Here is a 7,883-nt window from a genome sequence, read left to right as displayed (position 1 = left end):
ACCAACTTGTATAATTTCGCTTCCAAAAACGGTCTCGCAGATTTCAGGAATACCCTATTTTGAAATTGATTTTAAATACAGTCATATCCAAATGTATGATACCGAATTTTAGTGACATCAAATATTTTTTGTTAAATTCATTTATATATACTTTTTAATTTTCAATCACGGAACTACTGTTTAAGTTGCTATTACCAAGGGGTGGTGAAACGTCCATGCGTGTGAGGTGGGGAAATTAACGTTTCAAGGTTTAACATTTGAAACGAAAATATTTAATTTTCCGGTATATAATAAGTAGGGTATTCCATGTATCGAGTGAAATATCAAAATCATGATATTTTCACTCGTGACTGGAATATCAAAACACACAAGGATGAGATTCTATTCTTCCCAAATCATGCTACCAACATTCCCAGCTTGTATGTCTTGAGTGTAAAAGGCCACCAGGCTTCAGAGGCAGAAACATTGGGGACGTCATTTAATTGTGACAGAATACGTCACAGAATACGTCACAAAGGTCTGCAAAGCATAGTGGTGCAATTTCATTGAAGTGATATCTCTAGGATATATCGCTTGATCCCACCAAAGCGATATGTCACTTAGAAGCCAATTGTGGATTATAAAGTGGAATAGGGGATTAATTAAGACAATATTCATGATGTAGCAGGGCACTCTGGGTTACTAGGCTCCAGAAGGTATATACATTGCCTATTTTTCCTCCACAGTTGAAGATACAGATTTCATCAATAATACAGATCACTAGTTATGTACAAGTCCCAATTTATTGACATTAAAGCATTAAGATAACATTATTAATAATTTACTTATGGATGAACACTCAGTAATAACTTAAACATCATTTTACAAATCAGATCTGACGGGCGACAGGCAGTCACGTCTTTCAAAGAAGGCATACTTCCAAGAAAACATAATAAACTCATAATGAAATCAATGCCATTTGACCACATTGTAACCAACTCATCTTTATCCAGTGTCACAGAGGGATATAAACGTCGTGTTTCTTTCCTGAAGATAAAGTTTAATAGCCAATTTATTTTTATAACAGAGACAAATTGATAAAGACGCCACCTAACACTGCAACATAATATGGAGGCACGTATCTTTGAAGACGTATCCTACTAGCAAGTCTTTTCTCATTTAAACATTCATGAAGATCAATCATATGACACAATGTGACCATGGATGTTGCTAGGTATGTAACAATGATACACATATACATCAAGCTGATTGATAAGATCAAATTTGTTAACAAACACCATCCTATAGATATTGGAGGTCTAGATTTATTCGCACTTATATTACAAACTGGAGTTGTCCAAGGCATGTCCAACATCTGCTTGAACAGGTACATGTTGTAGTATAAATTATACAGCTCATCTCTCTCTCTCTCTCTCTCTCTCTCTCTCTCTCTCTCTCTCTCTCTCTCTCTCTCTCTCTCTCTCTCCCTCCCCCCCTCCCTCCCTCCGTATGTATGTATGTATGTATGTATGTATGTATGTATGTATGTATGTATGTATGTATGTATGTATGTATGTATATGTAATCACACCTGATATGTGTATGTGTTTCAAAACTAGTTGGTGCATTATTCATACAGAATTGGTTTTGCATATATTGTATAGGCGCCGTTGCATACATTACTGGTGCATGGGGACGCAGCCATGCGCTGGTACTATGCTAGCAGCACCATGGGATTGCGGCGAGGTAGAAACACTTATGTTTCAACACTAGATTGCAATACAAGCAGGTGTTCAGCTAACTCAGATACTGCTTAGATTGTATATAGGAAAACACTTAAAGATAACACTATAACATTTTTATGAGACCTTGCACATTGAATTGCGGGCAGTTAAACGCCCCTCAATCAGGCTACCGCCAGTGTAAACACTATTTGTTGATCCAAGACCTCGTTGTGTTAATTAGTTCAGACAGTTCAGATGTCTGACTCGAGGAGCCACGAACACCATTCAGACCTTTACATGGGCAGTGAGTTCCATCCCTTTGCTCTTCCAGGATCAGCTGACCTTTGTGATCCACGGTCTGTCAGCACCATACCCTAGCCGTGCTCCAGAAATAGTAAACGTCTACAGTTTATTGGTTCCCCTTGCATTAAGTTGTCAAGCCGTTATTATCAACGACATACTGTTGAAACAGGCGTTAAACCTAACTCACTCACTCACAGTAGCCTGTGTAACCGAGTGTCCTTGCGTCCCTTTCTTTGGAGGCCTTGGACTACCATTTGGTAGATACTAACGAAAGAACACACTGTGCCCCCGCATTTGGGTCAATGTTATACATACATGTGAGACTATAACAACGAATACAAATACACCTGGTCGTCAGCAGCGGTAGAAACTAACATTTTTAGTCCACTAGTCCTTTTAATGATAACATATAGCAAAACCCTTAAAAATGGCAATATTCTACTGGTCCTTATGATACCTTAACTATTAGACAGTTTGGCAAGGACTACAGGACTAGCGCATACCAATTTCTAATGCTGCGTCTGAAAATAATTGATTGTAAAATTATATCCTGCTACAGTTTACTTGCACTGATAGAAAAAATGAAGTCTCTATTTCTCCAGCTGCAGGAAAGGAGTGAGTGAGTTGGGTTTAACGCCGCTTTTAACAGTCTTCGAGTTATATCAAGGCGTGTCAGCTTAATGTGGGAGGAAAACCTAAAGTGATGCAGGTCTTAGACGTTTATCACTTTGGTGAAAAACCAACGAGCACTTGTATGATGCTGACAAACCTAGGAACATCGGGGCGAACCGGATTCGCACCCACATTCATAGGTTTCTGGCGTGCCCAAGGGACGCAACTCTGCACAGCAAATAACGGCGCCCCTGCCCCCTGCGGGTAAGGATAGTCAGGTGGAGTAGTGCTTAGGGGGGACACAATACGTCAAAGAATCTAGATGTCCACAATCGATTGTAAACAGGCCGCCGTCGTTTGGCAGTGACACCGTGTGCGACGTTGGCCAACAATCAAACACTTGCTCACCCTTTTCGCGAACACCTGGTATCATCACATATGCTCTTAAGAAAAGTAGGGGATACTAGGAAATATCTTAAAATTTCCAAAATTGTACGAGATATTAGTTCCCTGTACATGTATGATAATAATGAAGGAATTGGAAACAAAGCATGATAGTAGATGTTATGACGACCAGCGATCTTGAAGGACGACATGGGATAGATGGAAAATGTCAAACTTGACGTTTCCCGATCGGGGGTGAGTTGTGGATAATACCGCCAATAACCCGTCGACGCAACGCGCGCTGCAGACGTCACGTCGCTCGTCCATACACTATCAACGAATGAGATAAAGACAATCACAGCTGATAAGCAGCAACAATAAGATAGACGGAACTAATGGTCCACAGAGATTAATCGACCTTCCTTGAAAGTCAAAATCAGGGATGATAGGGTGTTTATTGTCAACACGTATCTTTGTTCTAATACTTGGTATTACCATTTGTATTTCATGATCCCCTACTTTTTGTTAAGAGTATAATCTTCATCTCTGTTTTGCCCCATACGCCCATGGAATCTGTTTCGGCAGGTAATCGAGACGTTATTCTCTGGCGCTGACGTTAAACATTTACGAATGTAACGAAGGCACACAGTGGATCTCCAAAGCAATCTCCGCTGAATGTGATGTGCTCATGATGCTGCATGGATTATGCATTGTTACCGGGTCGTTATTGTCTCGTGTCACCGTCTGGTGACCTTTCCGCTCCCCGGCTTGATTTCCGACACCGCTCGGCAAAGTCCGGCGCTCGTCGTTGTACACATTCGTGAGCCACTCGTGTTATTCCGGGACAAGCCGAATGCAGGTTACGGAAAGGGGCGAGTGGTGACGAATGCATTGTACAGTGTCATTGCGTTCTGTTTGGGAATTAGTGGCTCGACTCGTTCATTCTCTTGCAATTTAATGGTGCTCGCATACCATGTATCTGTCTTATGTTCCGTACCTTATTATTGTATTGAAATTATTTTTTTTCTAACTATGATTTTCAAACATAAGGGTAATTCATATGTATACTCGGATAATTCTTATGTATTTATGATCAATTATCTTTATTGCCTCATCAATTATTGTACAAAGCTTGTTGTAAATCTGTATTGATACCGGTGGGTAGTTTATGTTCAGCGCTTTATTTTGATACATTCATCTTTAGAGAAGATATATAGTAGTTGTTCAAACAAAATGGCGGCGCCAAGGCAAGGGGGTCGGATCAATAATCAAGATCTATATTGTGATAAAACGGGTCTTACATTGCGAAATGCATCAAATCACTTGAGCACATTGATTAAAAACATGAAAAGATTTGGAAAATATATGTTGACGCCAAGCTGGCTGTACGCATGCTTTGCAAATCCTGCAATCGACCAAAATATGCACGGCAGTTAACAAACCGGATTTCGATTTCCTTACACGATTTTGATTGAACTATGCATAGACTCGTTCGTCCAGCCAAAATATAACTCCATAATACCAGCCTGTTTCGACAAGGGTGGAAACTGGACTTTTTGAGTCAGTTAACTCTCTTGCCTCGGGAAGAATTGATCGGGTGGTCAGACTGGGTGACCTGTTTGATACACGTCTTCGTATCCCATGCATTTGCGTAGATCGATGCTCATAATGTAAAAATCACTGGATTATCTAGTTCAGGCTTATTTATTACAGACCTCCAACACATAGCTTCGGTATTGCTGAGTGCGGTGTTTAACAACAAACAAACAAACAACATTGTTGTACATGGAACTGGACGGCTAATGACCCTGTGTGTCCCCTGCTGCAGCCTATATCAACCTGTGGTCCAGGTGAACTTGGATACAAGGCTAGTACCGTATATTCGCAATGACTGTTATCGCCTTTCACTGAATAGCCTTTGTAAACGTGTTAAACATCCTGCCTCTAACAAATATACACACCCCTCCTTCCTCCCCCCCCCCCCCCCTGAAGTTTGTCATGTCAAATAGACAAATAGAGCACAGTATTCGAAAGGTGCCGATAAACCAAACGGAAAATCTAACGTGTTAGTTAAACGGCAACCAGTATGCAACATCCATTGATCTACATAATTCCACATAAAAACACCGATATTAGGCGTCCCTGGGCGACGGCCCTATCAATCAAGGCCAGACGTATCTGGGACGCACGTTGGCCTGTGGGTATGTTTGTCTTTCGACAACGTCGTCTCCACTTCACACATGTTTCTAACTCATGTAAGTACGAAATGTTCAATTTCAGTGATATTAATGCATCAACGTAAACTATAACTCCGAGTGGTACTGACGGGTATCATTACCCATTTCCAGCATGTAAAAACAATAGTATTCATTGTTCGGGGAACGCCTCAAAATTACAACGGAATTAAAAAATAAATACGTTTAGAAATACATAATCAGTAAGATTTATTAATAATTTATTAACAAACTTTGTTTTCTAAATTATTTTTTTCTAGAAAATTAATACGTTACCCTTAAAACAGAATGATATCATACTGCATTGACCATGCATATCATATCGACTGAATCATGTACATGTACGCGCCTTATCTGGCAAAAAGAGTCATCAGTTTTGTAGTGTAATCAAGGAATTTGGGGAATACAGGAATGATCTGATAAATCAGAGAACCAGCCTTCAACGCGTCCTACCTGCAGCATGAATGTGTTAAAATAATGAATTATCTATGCAATATTCGCTCCTTCAAAACCTTTGACACTCTCCCTCTTTTTATCTTCGCATCAAGACGGCAGATTGATCGCTTTCTGATAACACTGCAAGCTTCTGCCGCAAGATAACCGGTTATAATGTCCTTTAATCACGAGTATGTAAAGTCCGTGTTATTTCAGACTTAACTACGGAAGCCCTTTAACATAACTTGTTTTTGGGTTGTTGTTTATTATTTGTTTGTTCTCTAACGCCGCACTCCAATATTCCAGCTATATGAAGGCTGTCTGTAAATAATCGAATCTGGACCAGACAATCCAGTGATTGACAACATGAGCATCGATCCACGCAATTGGAATGGATGACACGCATCAACCAAGTCAGCGAGACTGACCACCCGATCCCGTTAGTCGCCTCTTTACGTCAAGCATGGGTTGCTGAAGACCTATACTGCCCCGGATCTTCACGGGCCGTTTTTTTCCTTGAATTTCAAGACGTTATGTTGAAATTTCAAGATAATAACTTGAAATTTCAACTTAGTATCTTGAATTGTATGGTAGGTTATCGGTAATCTGCTCATATGTTCAACGGCAACGGTAACCATGATCACCATGTATCAGTTTCAATAATCGGCTGATTCAAGTTACCGATTTTCCCTGATAACAGATTTGCTTCACTTGCTTCTTTCATATTTGTTCGTTACAAATGTTCAAGATTGACACTCTGATCCCACGATCAAGCCGGTTGATCTTTGAGTACAGAACGTGTCAATAATAAGTTCCCCTGGAGTGGCATTTTTGGTTCAAGATCCATTCCAACGTGTGCCACCTTCAGTACCCCCTGGAACATTCCCCATTCTCACCCTTGATACACACACACACACACGTACGCACGCACGCACGCACGCACGCACGCACGCACGCATACACGCATACACGCACGCGTGCGCGCTTATCCCCTCCACGTATATGAAGAACAGAACGTTGTTGGGTACATTGTAGTTGTTACCTGTACCGCCATGTTGGATGAGGGAATGCCCAAGTGCGTGTGTTACAATCAGGGAACAGTTCACACGCCTGCGACATCCTTCCAATTGAGCTCCAACATGTATGTCGATATCATTAAACATGATATAACTGTTTATTTTTATGATCTGATAATCTAATGAATTTAATGGTTTTAAGGTGTCATTAAGTGGTTTTAAGGTGTCAGTTTCTAATTTATTACTAAAAACGTTTCCTTTGCGGAAACTGGTACAGTATATAGGTAAATGTTCTTGTTGCACGTGCAATGTACATATAATCAATGCTTCAATAAAATGGCGGAGCCCAGTCGAAGACATCTGCTCAATAGTCAAGATCTATATTGTGATAAAACGGGTCTTGATAGGCATTGCTTAGAAGTTGACGGATGACAAAGTTGACAAATAGATATGGATAGCAACATTTTTTTATTATTCTGTGTTTATTATATCGTTTCTAAAAACAACTTTATGTCAATATTATTCATATTCAAAGCCGAATGGCTTCCCGTAGTTTCCGGAGAGAATAGATTTTTGACGAGTATGATACTGTCAGACCCTAAGAAACTCGTACATTAATAACCAGGGTGAGTAAGTATGTTCAGAACACAAGTACTGCTTCTGTATAACATGCCATATTACTGCACTGAGGCCTCGTTCAACAAAGCGACCTTGATGTTCCGATTGTCTTAAGTCAATGTATGAGTAGGGGCAGTAAGATAGTCCTAGTGCTGAGATCGCTCTGTGGAACGAAGCCCCGATGACCTAGTGGATGATAGTGTGACCATGTGCCCACGTTCCGCTATCACAGCTGACTCTACATCAGTCCAGGTACGACCCCTTTTATCAAGTATATCCCCTGGGCACGCCTGAAGCCTATGATTGTGGGTTCGAATCCCGGTTCGCCCCGTGCTCGTGGGTTTCACCGAAGTGGTAAACGTCTGATACCTGCATCCCTCAGGGATTACCTCCCATATTACGCTGACACGCCGTGATATAACTGGAATACTGTTAAAAGCGGCGTTAAACCCAGCGCACTCACTCACTTATCAGTATCCTAAATAAGAAAACACACCACTTTTTTGTGAGGTGAGCTGAGATGAGGTGAGGTGAAATGATGTTTAACGTCGCGTTCAAGATTATTGCACTTATATAGC

General features: G+C 40.7%; 1 protein-coding gene across 1 annotated transcript in view; it reads left to right on the top strand.

The window, feature by feature from the left end:
• Window positions 1-5,189: 5,189 nt before the first annotated feature.
• Window positions 5,190-7,883, top strand: part of LOC139452280 (beta-hexosaminidase subunit beta-like) — a 64,859-nt gene continuing 62,165 nt past the window's right edge. The window contains exon 1 of the mRNA XM_071233687.1: window positions 5,190-5,257. The gene's annotated coding sequence lies outside the window, so the exon portion shown is untranslated. The remainder of the gene's footprint in view (window positions 5,258-7,883) is intronic.

The sequence above is a fragment of the Haliotis cracherodii genome, unplaced genomic scaffold, assembly GCF_022045235.1.
Source record: "Haliotis cracherodii isolate W230 unplaced genomic scaffold, xgHalCrac1.p SCAF_9, whole genome shotgun sequence".
Lineage (NCBI taxonomy): Eukaryota > Metazoa > Mollusca > Gastropoda > Lepetellida > Haliotidae > Haliotis > Haliotis cracherodii.
This window is presented reverse-complemented; position numbering and strand designations above follow the sequence as displayed.